The sequence below is a fragment of the Oncorhynchus nerka genome, linkage group LG15 (assembly GCF_034236695.1).
Source record: "Oncorhynchus nerka isolate Pitt River linkage group LG15, Oner_Uvic_2.0, whole genome shotgun sequence".
NCBI classification, from domain to species: Eukaryota; Metazoa; Chordata; class Actinopteri; order Salmoniformes; family Salmonidae; genus Oncorhynchus; species Oncorhynchus nerka.
The window spans coordinates 1,577,757-1,592,729 of NC_088410.1; the positions used below are offsets into that span (position 1 = coordinate 1,577,757).

The window sequence follows — 14,973 nt, forward strand, 5'->3', positions numbered from 1 at the left end:
ATAAATAAAAACATTTAGTACTTGGCTGCCAGAGCCAGTCTACCTCTGAATATAACATAACATCCTACATACAGGGAATTTAAAATACATTTTTATTTCACCTTTATTTAACTAGGCAAGACAGTTAAGAACAAATGATTATTGACAATCACGGCCTACACCGGCCGAACCCGGAAGATGTTGTGTCGCCCTGTGGGACTCCCAATCACGGCCTACACCGGCCGAACCCGGAAGACGTTGTGTCGCCCTGTGAGACTCCCAATCACGGCCTACACCGGCCCGAACCCGGAAGACGTTGTGTCGCCTGTGGACTCCCAATCACGGCCTACACCGGCCGAACCCGGAAGACGTTGTGTCGCCTCCCCTATGGGACTCCCAATCACGGCCTACACCGGCCGAACCCGGAAGACGTTGTGTCGCCTCCCCTATGGGACTCCCAATCACGGCCTACACCGGCCCGAACCCGGAAGACGTTGTGTCGCCCTGTGGGACTCCCAATCACGGCCTACACCGGCCGAACCCGGAAGACGTTGTGTCGCCCTGTGAGACTCCCAATCACGGCCTACACCGGCTCGAACCCGGAAGACGTTGTGTCGCCCTGTGGGACTCCCAATCACGGCCTACACCGGCCCGAACCCGGAAGACGTTGTGTCGCCCTGTGGGACTCCCAATCACGGCCTACACCGGCCCGAACCCGGAAGACGTTGTGTCGCCGCCCTGTGGGACTCCCAATCACGGCCTACACCGGCCGAACCCGGAAGACATTGTGTCGCCTCCCCTATGGGACTCCCAATCACGGCCTACACCGGCCGAACCCGGAAGACGTTGTGTCGCCGCCCTATGGGACTCCCAATCACTGCCTACACCGGCCCGAACCCGGAAGACGTTGTGTCGCCCTGTGAGACTCCCAATCAGGCCTACACCGGCCCGAACCCGGAAGACGTTGTGTCGCCCTATGGGACTCCCAATCACGGCCTACACCGGCCGAACCCGGGAAGACGTTGTGTCGCCTCCCTATGGGACTCCCAATCACGGCCTACACCGGCCCGAACCCGGAAGACGTTGTGTCGCCTGTGGGACTCCCAATCACGGCCTACACCGGCCGAACCCGGAAGACGTTGTGTCGCCTCCCTATGGGACTCCCAATCACGGCCTACACCGGCCCAACCCGGAGAAGACGTTGTGTCGCCGCCCCTGTGGGACTCCCAATCACGGCCTACACCGGCCGAACCCGGAAGACGTTGTGTCGCCGCCCTGTGGGACTCCCAATCACGGCCTACACCGGCCGAACCCGGAAAGACGTTGTGTAGCCGCCCTGTGGGACTCCCAATCACGGCCTACACCGGCCGAACCCGGAAGACGTTGTGTCGCCTATGGGACTCCCAATCACGGCCTACACCGGCCGAACCCGGAAGACGTTGTGTCGCCGCCTGTGGGACTCCCAATCACGGCCTACACCGGCCGAACCCGGAAGACGTTGTGTCGCCTCCCCTATGGGACTCCCAATCACCGGCCTACAGCCTGCCCGAACCCGGAAGACGTTGTGTCGCCGCCTGTGGGACTCCCAATCACGGCCTACACCGGCCCGAACCCGAAGACGTTGTGTCGCCGCCCTGTGGGACTCCCAATCACGGCCTACACCGGCCGAACCCGGAAGACGTTGTGTCGCCTCCCTATGGGACTCCCAATCACGGCCTACACCGGCCGAACCCGGAAGACGTTGTGGTCGCCTATGGGACTCCAATCACGGCCTACACCGGCCGAACCCGGAAGACGTTGTGTCGCCTCCCTGTGGGACTCCCAATCACGGCCTACACCGGCCGAACCCGGAAGACGTTGTCGCCGCCCTGTGGGACTCCCAATCACGGCCGGATGTGATGCAGCCTGGATTCGAATCAGGGGCGACAGATGCAGCGCCGACCGCTGCGCCACTGGGAGCCCTGCTTCAGTGATTTCAGTTCTACATATCCTCAGAGGGTAGAGGGAACTCCTATCAGTGATTTAGAGGGAACTCCTATCAGTGATTTAAATTCTACATGTCCTCAGAGGGTAGAGGGGAACTCCTATCAGTGATTTAGAGGGAACTCCTATCAGTGATTTAAATTCTACATGTCCTCAGAGGGTAGAGGGGAACTCCTATCAGTGATTTAGAGGGGAACTCCTATCAGTGATTTAGAGGGGAACTCCTATCAGTGATTTAGAGGGAAACTCCTATCAGTGATTTAGAGGGAACCAGTCAAAACAGCTCATCAAGTCTGTCAGTGAATACTAGGTAGAACTGTAATTCTGTCTCTCTCTCTCTCTCTTTCTCTCTTTCTTTCTCTTTCTCTGTCTCTGTCTCTGTCTCTCATTCTGTCTCTCTCTTTCTTTTTTTTTCTTTCTTCTTCCCCAGGCTGTGTGTGTAGAGGACGGGATAGGGGTGGTGTCAACTGTCGGGATGTCAGACTTCTCCGATGAGATCTTGTTAAGTATCCTGCGCTATGTCTCGACCTCTGACCTCGTGAATAACGTTTCCCGGACCTGCCGCAAGCTACACACGCTCTGCTATGACAAGACACTGCTGACCACGGTCACACTGTCTGAAGAATACATGGTAACACACACACACACACACACACACGCGCTCTGCTATGACAAGACACTGCTGACCACGGTCACACTGTCTGAAGAACACACACACACACACACACATACACACGCTCATACACACACACACACACACACACACATACACACGCTCATTTACACACGCTCATACACACACACACACACTGTCTGAAGAACACACACACACACACACACACATACACACACGCTCATACACACACACACACACACACACATACACACGCTCATACACACACACACACACATACACACACACACACGCTCATACACACACACACACACACACACACACACGCTCATACACACACACACACACACACTGCAACAAATTATTTTATCTTAATTCTCTGACTTCCCTCTTCAGGCAGATGACGGCGCTATTCGCCAGGTGCTGAAGCATCTATCCAATCACGTGCAGTCCCTCAGCCTTAGCGGCTGCTATTGGCTGTCGGGTTCTACCGTCGACCGCCTGATTCGCTGTCGCTCCCTGGTGCGTCTGGACCTATCCGGTTGTCGCGTCACCTCCCTGCGTCTGTCCCGCCTCTCTCATCCCTCCCTCCTCCGATCTCTGGCTTTTGACGTGGTCGCCTGGCTTAGACTCCGCCCAGCTGAGTGGGGAGGCCCGTGATTCGCTGTCTCGGCTGTCGGAGCTGAGACAGACGGTCCTGACGCCCAGTTACGGGGTCGTTCCCTGCTGCTCCGGCCTCTTCAGTCTGCAGCTGCAGTTGGACATACCTGACGTCACCAGGTGGCACCTTTCAACTGTCTTATAGTGTGTGTGTGTGTTTATAGTGTGTGTGTGTGTGTTTATAATGTGTGTGTGTTTATAGTGTGTGTGTTTATAGTGTATGTGTGTGTGTTTATAGTGTGTGTGTTTATAGTGTATGTGTGTGTGTTTATAGTGTGTGTGTGTGTGTTTATAGTGTGTGTGTGTGTGTTTATAGTGTATGTGTGTGTGTTTATAGTGTGTGTGTTTTATAGTGTATGTGTGTGTGTTTATAGTGTGTGTGTGTGTGTTTATAATGTGTGTGTGTGTTTATAGTGTTTGTGTTTTTATAGTGTGTGTGTGTGTTTATAGTGTGTGTGTGTGTTTATAGTGTGTGTGTGTTTATAGTGTGTGTGTGTGTTTATAGTGTGTGTGTTATAGTGTGTGTGTGTGTGTTTATAGTGTGTGTGTGTGTGTTTATAGTGTGTGTGTGTGTTTATAATGTGTGTGTGTTTATAGTGTGTGTGTGTGTGTGTTTATAGTGTGTGTTTATAGTGTGTGTGTTTATAATGTGTGTTTTATAGTGTGTGTGTTTATAATGTGTGTGTGTGTTTATAATGTGTGTGTGTGTGTTTATAATGTGTGTGTTTATAGTGTGTGTGTGTGTTTATAATGTGTGTGTTTATAGTGTGTGTGTGTGTTTATAATGTGTGTGTTTATAGTGTGTGTGTTTATAGTGTGTGTGTGTGTTTATAATGTGTGTGTGTTTATAATGTGTGTGTTTATAGTGTGTGTGTGTGTTTATAATGTGTGTGTTTATAGTGTGTGTGTTTATAGTGTGTGTGTGTGTTTATAATGTGTGTGTTTATAGCTGGACATACCTGACGTCACCAGGTGGTCAACTGAAACCTCTCTGGTTTGACTGGGTGTGTGTGTGTGTTTATAGTGTGTGTGTGTTTATAGTGTGTGTGTGTTTATAGTGTGTGTGTGTTTATAGTGTGTGTGTGTGTGTTTATAGTGTGTGTGTGTTTATAATGTGTGTGTGTGTTTATAGTGTGTGTGTGTTTATAATGTGTGTGTGTGTGTTTATAATGTGTGTGTGTTTATAATGTGTGTGTGTGTTTATAATGTGTGTGTGTTTATAATGTGTGTGTTTATAATGTGTGTGTGTTTATAATGTGTGTGTGTGTGTTTATAATGTGTGTGTGTTTATAATGTGTGTGTGTGTGTTTATAATGTGTGTGTGTGTGTTTATAATGTGTGTGTGTTTATAATGTGTGTGTGTTTATAGTGTGTGTGTGTTTATAGTGTGTGTGTGTTTATAGTGTGTGTGTGTTTATAGTGTGTGTGTGTTTATAATGTGTGTGTGTTTATAATGTGTGTGTGTGTTTATAATGTGTGTGTGTTTATAATGTGTGTGTGTGTGTTTATAATGTGTGTGTGTTTATAATGTGTGTGTGTGTGTTTATAATGTGTGTGTGTTTATAATGTGTGTGTGTGTGTTTATAATGTGTGTGTGTTTATAATGTGTGTGTGTGTGTTTATAATGTGTGTGTGTGTTTATAATGTGTGTGTTTATAATGTGTGTGTGTGTGTTTATAATGTGTGTGTGTTTATAATGTGTGTGTGTGTGTGTGTGTGTGTGTGTGTGTGTGTGTAGGGAGGGTACCAGTATGTGTTGCCAGTTGATGATGGGTCAGAGCAGTGTTCCTCACTACCAACAGCTGGAGGAGTTTACTGCCTGTCTGGCACCTGGAGAGGTAAGGTCAGAGTGTTTATAATGTGTGTGTGTGTGTGTGTAGGGAGGGTACCAGTGTGTGTTTATAATGTGTGTGTGTGTGTGTTTATAATGTGTGTGTGTGTTTATAATGTGTGTGTGTGTTTATAATGTGTGTGTGTTTATAATGTGTGTGTGTGTGTGTGTGTGTGTTGTAATGTGTGTATAGTGTGTGTTTATAATGTGTGTGTGTTTATAATGTGTGTGTTTTATAATGTGTGTGTTGTTTATATGTGTGTGTGTGTTTATAATGTGTGTGTGTTTATAATGTGTGTTTATAATGTGTGTGTTTATATGTGTGTGTGTTTATAATGTGTGTGTGTTTATAATGTGTGTTTTATATGTGTGTGTGTTTATAATGTGTGTGTGTGTTTATAATGTGTGTGTGTGTTTATAATGTGTGTGTTTATAATGTGTTTTTATAATGTGTGTTTATATATGTGTTTATGTGTGTTTATAATGTGTGTGTGTGTAATGTGTGTGTTTATAATGTGTGTGTTTTATAATGTGTGTGTGTGTGTATATAATGTGTGTGTGTTTATAATGTGTGTGTGTTTATAATGTGTGTGTGTTTATAATGTGTGTGTTTTATAATGTGTGTGTTTATAATAATGTGTGTGTATAATGTGTGTGTTTTTATAATGTGTGTGTGTTTATAATGTGTGTGTTTTATAATGTGTGTGTGTGTTTATAATGTGTGTGTGTTTATAATGTGTGTGTGTGTTTATAATGTGTGTGTGTGTTGTATAATGTGTGTGTGTGTGTTATAATGTGTGTGTGTGTTTATAATGTGTGTGTGTTTATAATGTGTGTGTGTGTTTATAATGTGTGTGTGTTTATAATGTGTGTGTGTGTTTATAATGTGTGTGTGTGTTTATAATGTGTGTGTTTATAATGTGTGTGTGTGTGTTTATAATGTGTGTGTGTGTTTATAATGTGTGTGTGTGTTTATAATGTGTGTGTGTTTTATAATGTGTGTGTGTGTTTATAATGTGTGTGTGTGTTTATAATGTGTGTGTGTGTTTATAATGTGTGTGTGTTTATAATGTGTGTGTGTTTATAATGTGTGTGTGTTTATAATGTGTGTGTGTGTTTATAATGTGTGTGTGTGTGTGTTTATAATGTGTGTGTGTTATAATGTGTGTGTGTTTATAATGTGTGTGTGTGTTTATAATGTGTGTGTGTGTTTATAATGTGTGTGTGTTTATAATGTGTGTGTGTGTGTTTATAATGTGTGTGTTTATAATGTGTGTGTGTGTTTATAATGTGTGTGTGTGTTTTTATAATGTGTGTGTTTATAATGTGTGTTTATAATGTGTGTGTGTGTTTATAATGTGTGTGTGTTTATAATGTGTGTGTGTTTATAATGTGTGTGTGTGTTATAATGTGTGTTTATAATGTGTGGTTTATAATGTGTGTGTGTTTTATAATGTGTGTGTGTTTATAATGTGTGTGTGTGTTTATAATGTGTGTGTGTGTTTTATAATGTGTGTGTGTTTATAATGTGTGTGTGTGTTTATAATGTGTGTGTGTTTTATAATGTGTGTGTTTTTATAATGTGTGTGTTTATAATGTGTGTGTATATATGTGTGTTATAATGTGTGTGTGTTTATAATGTGTGTGTGTATAATGTGTGTGTTTATAATGTGTTATAATGTGTGTTTATAATGTGTGTGTTTATAATGTGTGTGTGTGTTTTTATAATGTGTGTGTTTTTATAATGTGTGTGTGTTATAATGTGTGTGTTTATAATGTGTGTGTGTTTATAATGTGTGTGTGTGTTTATAATGTGTGTGTGTGTGTGTTTATAATGTGTGTGTGTGTTTATAATGTGTGTTTATAATGTGTGTGTGTGTTTATAATGTGTGTGTGTGTTTTATAATGTGTGTGTGTTTTATAATGTGTGTGTGTGTGTGTGTTTATAATGCGTGTGTGTTTATAATGTGTGTGTTTATAATGTGTGTGTGTGTTTATAATGTGTGTGTGTGTTTGTGTTTATAATGTGTGTGTTTATAATGTGTGTGTGTTTATAATGTGTGTGTGTTTATAATGTGTGTGTTATAATGTGTGTGTGTGTTTATAATGTGTGTGTGTTTATAATGTGTGTGTTTATAATGTGTGTGTGTGTTTGTTTATAATGTGTGTGTGTTTTTATAATGTGTGTGTGTTTTATAATGTGTGTGTGTGTTTATAATGTGTGTGTGTATAATGTGTGTGTGTGTTTATAATGTGTGTGTGTTTATAATGTGTGTGTGTTTATAATGTGTGTGTGTTTTATAATGTGTGTGTGTGTTTTTATAATGTGTGTGTGTTTATAATGTGTGTGTTTATAATGTGTGTGTTTATAATGTGTGTGTGTTTATAATGTGTGTGTTTATAATGTGTGTGTGTTTATAATGTGTGTGTGTTTTATAATGTGTGTGTGTTTTATAATGTGTGTGTTTATAATGTGTGTGTGTTTATAATGTGTGTGTGTGTGTGTTTATAATGTGTGTGTGTGTTATAATGTGTGTGTGTTTATAATGTGTGTGTGTTTATAATGTGTGTGTTTTTTATAATGTGTGTGTGTTTATAATGTGTGTGTGTTTATAATGTGTGTGTTTATAATGTGTGTGTGTGTTTATAATGTGTGTGTGTATAATGTGTGTGTGTGTTTATAATGTGTGTGTGTGTTTTATAATGTGTGTGTTTATAATGTGTGTGTTTTATAATGTGTGTGTGTTTATAATGTGTGTGTGTATAATGTGTGTGTGTTTATAATGTGTGTGTGTGTTTTTATAATGTGTGTGTTTATAATGTGTGTGTGTTTATAATGTGTGTGTGTGTTTTATAATGTGTTTGTTTATAATGTGTGTGTGTGTTTATAATGTGTGTGTGTTGTTTATAATGTGTGTGTGTGTATAATGTGTGTGTGTGTTTATAATGTGTGTGTTTATAATGTGTGTGTGTTTATAATGTGTGTGTGTGTGTTTATAATGTGTGTGTGTTTATAATGTGTGTGTGTTTATAATGTGTGTGTGTGTGTTTATAATGTGTGTGTTTTTTTATAATGTGTGTGTGTGTTTTATAATGTGTGTGTGTTTATAATGTGTGTGTGTTTATAATGTGTGTGTGTGTTTATAATGTGTGTGTGTATTATAATGTGTGTGTGTGTTTATAATGTGTGTGTGTGTTTTATAATGTGTGTGTGTTTATAATGTGTGTGTTTTTTTATAATGTGTGTGTGTGTTTATAATGTGTGTGTGTGTTTATAATGTGTGTGTGTGTTTTTTATAATGTGTGTGTGTGTATAATGTGTGTGTGTTTATAATGTGTGTGTGTGTTTATAATGTGTGTGTGTTTTATAATGTGTGTGTGTTTATAATGTGTGTGTGTTTATAATGTGTGTGTGTGTTATAATGTGTGTGTGTTTATAATGTGTGTGTGTTTTATAATGTGTGTGTGTGTTTATAATGTGTGTGTGTTTATAATGTTTTATAATGTGTGTGTGTTTATAATGTGTGTGTGTTTTATAATGTGTGTGTGTTTATAATGTGTGTGTGTGTTTATAATGTGTGTGTGTGTGTTTATAATGTGTGTGTGTGTGTTTTATAATGTGTGTGTGTTTATAATGTGTGTGTGTGTTTATAATGTGTGTGTGTTTATAATGTGTGTGTGTGTGTTTATAATGTGTGTGTGTTTATAATGTGTGTGTGTGTGTTTATAATGTGTGTGTGTTTATAATGTGTGTGTGTTTATAATGTGTGTGTGTTTTATAATGTGTGTGTGTTTGTTTATAATGTGTGTGTGTTTATAATGTTTTATAATGTGTGTGTGTGTTTTATAATGTGTGTGTGTTTATAATGTGTGTGTGTTTATAATGTGTGTGTGTTTATAATGTGTGTGTGTTTTGTGTATAATGTGTGTGTTTATAATGTGTGTGTGTTTATAATGTGTGTGTGTGTTTATAATGTGTGTGTGTGTTTATAATGTGTGTGTGTGTTTATAATGTGTGTGTGTTTATAATGTGTGTGTGTTGTTTATAATGTGTGTGTGTTTATAATGTGTGTGTGTGTTTATAATGTGTGTGTGTGTTTATAATGTGTGTGTGTTTATAATGTGTGTGTTTTATAATGTGTGTGTGTTTTATAATGTGTGTGTGTGTTTATAATGTGTGTGTTTATAATGTGTGTGTGTTTTATAATGTGTGTGTTTATAATGTGTGTTTATAATGTGTGTGTGTGTTTATAATGTGTGTGTGTGTTTATAATGTGTGTGTGTGTGTTTATAATGTGTGTGTGTTATAATGTGTGTGTGTTTTTATAATGTGTGTGTGTGTTTATAATGTGTGTGTGTTTTATAATGTGTGTGTGTTGTTGTTTATAATGTGTGTGTGTTTATAATGTGTGTGTGTTTATAATGTGTGTGTGTGTTTATAATGTGTGTGTGTTTTTATAATGTGTGTGTTTATAATGTGTGTGTGTGTTTATAATGTGTGTGTTTATAATGTGTGTGTGTATAATGTGTGTGTGTGTGTTTATAATGTGTGTGTGTTTATAATGTGTGTGTGTGTTTATAATGTGTGTGTGTGTTTATAATGTGTGTGTGTTTATAATGTGTGTGTGTTTTATAATGTGTGTGTGTGTTTATAATGTGTGTGTGTGTTTTTAATGTGTGTGTGTTTTTATAATGTGTGTGTGTTTTATAATGTGTGTGTGTTTATAATGTGTGTGTGTTTATAATGTGTGTGTGTTTATAATGTGTGTGTTGTTTATAATGTGTGTGTGTGTTTTTATAATGTGTGTGTTTATAATGTGTGTGTTTATAATGTGTGTGTGTTTATAATGTGTGTTTATAATGTGTGTGTGTGTTTTATAATGTGTGTGTGTGTTTATAATGTGTGTGTGTTTTATAATGTGTGTGTGTTTTTATAATGTGTGTGTGTGTTGTTTATATGTGTGTGTGTTTATAATGTGTGTGTGTTTATAATGTGTGTGTGTTTTATAATGTGTGTGTGTGTTTATAATGTGTGTGTGTGTGTTTATGTGTGTGTGTGTTTATAATGTGTGTGTGTGTTTATAATGTGTGTGTGTTTTATAATGTGTGTGTGTGTGTGTTTATAATGTGTGTGTGTGTTTATAATGTGTGTGTGTTTATAATGTGTGTGTTTTATAATGTGTGTGTGTGTTTATAATGTGTGTGTGTGTTTATAATGTGTGTGTTTATAATGTGTGTGTGTTTATAATGTGTGTGTGTGTTTATAATGTGTGTGTGTTTATAATGTGTGTGTGTGTTTATAATGTGTGTGTGTTTATAATGTGTGTGTTTATAATGTGTGTGTGTGTTTATAATGTGTGTGTGTTTATAATGTGTGTGTGTTTTATAATGTGTGTGTGTTTATAATGTGTGTGTGTGTGTAATGTGTGTGTGTGTGTTTATAATGTGTGTGTGTTTTATAATGTGTGTGTGTGTTTATAATGTGTGTGTGTGTTTATAATGTGTGTGTGTTTTATAATGTGTGTGTGTGTTTATAATGTGTGTGTGTGTTTATAATGTGTGTGTTTATAATGTGTGTGTGTGTTTATAATGTGTGTGTTTTTATAATGTGTGTGTGTTTATAATGTGTGTGTGTGTTTATAATGTGTGTGTGTTATAATGTGTGTTTATAATGTGTGTGTGTGTTTTATAATGTGTGTGTGTTTATAATGTGTGTGTGTTTATAATGTGTGTGTGTGTTTATAATGTGTGTGTTTATAATGTGTGTGTGTGTGTGTTTATAATGTGTGTGTGTGTTTATAATGTGTGTGTGTTTATAATGTGTGTGTGTTTATAATGTGTGTGTGTGTTTATAATGTGTGTGTGTTTATAATGTGTGTGTGTTTATAATGTGTGTGTGTGTTTTATAATGTGTGTGTGTTTTTTATAATGTGTGTGTGTTTATAATGTGTGTGTGTGTGTTTATAATGTGTGTGTGTGTGTTTGTTTATAATGTGTGTGTTTATAATGTGTGTGTGTTTATAATGTGTGTGTGTTTATAATGTGTGTGTGTTTATAATGTGTGTGTGTGTTTATAATGTGTGTGTGTGTTTATAATGTGTGTGTGTGTTTATAATGTGTGTGTGTGTGTGTTTATAATGTGTGTGTGTTTATAATGTGTGTGTGTTTATAATGTGTGTGTGTTTATAATGTGTGTGTGTTTATAATGTGTGTGTGTTTATAATGTGTGTGTGTGTTTATAATGTGTGTGTGTGTGTTTATAATGTGTGTGTGTGTGTGTGTAATGTGTGTGTGTTTATAATGTGTGTGTGTTTTATAATGTGGGTGTGTGTTTATAATGTGTGTGTGTTTATAATGTGTGTGTGTGTTTATAATGTGTGTGTGTGTTTATAATGTGTGTGTGTTATATGTGTGTGTGTGTTTATAATGTGTGTGTGTTTTATAATGTGTGTGTGTGTTTTATAATGTGTGTGTGTGTTTATAATGTGTGTGTGTATAATGTGTGTGTGTTTATAATGTGTGTGTTTTTATAATGTGTGTGTGTGTTTTATAATGTGTGTGTGTTGTTTATAATGTGTGTGTGTGTTTATAATGTGTGTGTGTGTTTATAATGTGTGTGTGTTTATAATGTGTGTGTGTGTTTATAATGTGTGTGTGTTTTATAATGTGTGTGTGTTTATAATGTGTGTGTGTTTATAATGTGTGTGTGTGTTTTATAATGTGTGTGTGTGTTTATAATGTGTGTGTGTTTATAATGTGTGTGTGTGTGTTTATAATGTGTGTGTTTATAATGTGTGTTTGTTTATAATGTGTGTGTGTGTGTGTTGTGTTTATAATGTGTGTGTGTGTTTATAATGTGTGTGTTTATAATGTGTTGTGTTTATAATGTGTGTGTGTGTTTATAATGTGTGTGTGTTTGTTTATAATGTGTGTGTGTGTTTATAATGTGTGTGTTTTTATAATGTGTGTGTTTATAATGTGTGTGTGTGTTTATAATGTGTGTGTGTTTTATAATGTGTGTGTGTTTTATAATGTGTGTGTGTGTTTATAATGTGTGTGTGTTTATAATGTGTGTGTGTTTATAATGTGTGTGTGTGTTTATATATGTGTGTGTGTGTTTATAATGTGTGTGTGTGTTTATAATGTGTGTGTGTGTTTATAATGTGTGTGTTTTATAATGTGTGTGTGTGTTTATAATGTGTGTGTTTATAATGTGTGTGTTTTATAATGTGTGTGTGTTTATAATGTGTGTGTGTTTATAATGTGTGTGTGTTTTATAATGTGTGTGTGTTTGTTTATAATGTGTGTGTGTTTTTATAATGTGTGTGTGTGTTTATAATGTGTGTGTGTTTATAATGTGTGTGTGTTTATAATGTGTGTGTGTTTTATAATGTGTGTGTTTATAATGTGTGTGTGTTTATAATGTGTGTGTGTGTTTATAATGTGTGTGTGTGTGTTTATAATGTGTGTGTGTGTTTATAATGTGTGTGTTTATAATGTGTGTGTGTGTTTATAATGTGTGTGTGTGTGTTTATAATGTGTGTGTGTGTTTATAATGTGTGTGTGTTTATAATGTGTGTGTGTGTTTATAATGTGTGTGTGTGTGTTTTATAATGTGTGTGTGTGTTTATAATGTGTGTGTGTGTTTATAATGTGTGTGTGTTTATAATGTGTGTGTGTGTTTATAATGTGTGTGTGTGTTTATAATGTGTGTGTGTGTTTATAATGTGTGTGTGTTTATAATGTGTGTGTGTGTTTATAATGTGTGTGTGTGTTTTATAATGTGTGTGTGTTTATAATGTGTGTGTGTGTTTATAATGTGTGTGTGTGTTTATAATGTGTGTGTGTGTTTATAATGTGTGTGTTTATAATGTGTGTGTGTTTATAATGTGTGTGTTTATAATGTGTGTGTGTGTTTATAATGTGTGTGTTTATAATGTGTGTGTGTTTATAATGTGTGTGTGTTTTATAATGTGTGTGTGTTTATAATGTGTGTGTTTATAATGTGTGTGTGTTTATAATGTGTGTGTGTGTTTATAATGTGTGTGTTTATAATGTGTGTGTGTGTTTATAATGTGTGTGTGTTATAATGTGTGTGTTTATAATGTGTGTGTGTGTTTATAATGTGTGTGTTTATAATGTGTGTGTTTATAATGTGTGTGTGTGTTTATAATGTGTGTGTGTTTATAATGTGTGTGTGTGTTATAATGTGTGTGTGTGTTTATAATGTGTGTGTATTAAATGTGTGTGTTTTATAATGTGTGTGTGTGTTTATAATGTGTGTGTGTGTTTTATAATGTGTGTGTGTGTTTATAATGTGTGTGTGTTTATAATGTGTGTGTGTTTATAATGTGTGTGTGTTTATAATGTGTGTGTTTATAATGTGTGTGTTTATAATGTGTGTGTGTGTGTTTATAATGTGTGTGTGTGTGTTTATAATGTGTGTGTTTATAATGTGTGTTTTTATAATGTGTGTGTGTTTATAATGTGTGTGTGTGTTTATAATGTGTGTGTTTATAATGTGTGTGTGTTTGTTTATAATGTGTGTGTTTATAATGTGTGTGTGTTTTATAATGTGTGTGTGTGTTTATAATGTGTGTGTGTGTGTTTATAATGTGTGTGTGTTTATAATGTGTGTGTGTGTTTATAATGTGTGTGTGTGTTTATAATGTGTGTGTGTTTATAATGTGTGTGTGTTTATAATGTGTGTGTGTTTATAATGTGTGTGTGTTTATAATGTGTGTGTGTGTTTATAATGTGTGTGTGTGTGTTTATAATGTGTGTGTGTGTTTATAATGTGTGTGTGTGTTTATAATGTGTGTGTGTTTTATAATGTGTGTGTGTGTTTTTATAATGTGTGTGTGTGTTTTATAATGTGTGTGTGTGTGTTTATAATGTGTGTGTGTTTTATAATGTGTGTGTGTGTTTATAATGTTGTATAATGTGTGTGTGTTTTATAATGTGTGTGTGTTTTATAATGTGTGTGTGTGTGTTGTTTATAATGTGTGTGTGTGTTTATAATGTGTGTGTGTGTTTATAATGTGTGTGTGTTTATAATGTGTGTGTGTTTTATAATGTGTGTGTGTTTTATAATGTGTGTGTGTTTATAATGTGTGTGTGTTTATAATGTGTGTGTGTGTTTATAATAGTGTGTGTGTGTGTTTATAATGTGTGTGTGTGTTATAATGTGTGTGTGTGTTTATAATGTGTGTGTGTGTTTATAATGTGTGTGTGTGTTTATAATGTGTGTGTTTATAATGTGTGTGTGTTTTATAATGTGTGTGTGTGTTTATAATGTGTGTGTGTGTGTGTTTATAATGTGTGTGTGTTTATAATGTGTGTGTGTGTGTTTATAATGTGTGTGTGTGTTTATAATGTGTGTGTGTGTGTGTTTATAATGTGTGTGTGTGTTTATAATGTGTGTTTATAATGTGTGTGTGTTTATAATGTGTGTGTGTGTTTATAATGTGTGTGTGTGTGTTTTATAATGTGTGTGTGTTTATAAATGTGTGTGTGTGTTTATAATGTGTGTGTGTTTTATAATGTGTGTGTGTGTTTATAATGTGTGTGTGTGTTTATAATGTGTGTGTTTATAATGTGTGTGTTTATAATGTGTGTGTGTTTATAATGTGTGTGTGTGTTTATAATGTGTGTGTGTGTTTATAATGTGTGTGTGTGTGTGTTTATAATGTGTGTGTGTTTATAATGTGTGTGTTTATAATGTGTGTGTGTGTTTATAATGTGTGTGTGTTTTAATGTGTGTGTGTGTTTATAATGTGTGTGTTTATAATGTGTGTGTGTTTATAATGTGTGTGTTTTATAATGTGTGTGTGTATAATGTGTTTATAATGTGTGTGTGTTTATAATGTGTGTGTGTTTTATAATG

General features: G+C 36.6%; 1 pseudogene; it reads left to right on the forward strand.

The window, feature by feature from the left end:
• Positions 1-14,973, forward strand: part of LOC135559941 (F-box/LRR-repeat protein 18-like) — a 49,827-nt pseudogene that overhangs the window by 12,749 nt on the left and 22,105 nt on the right.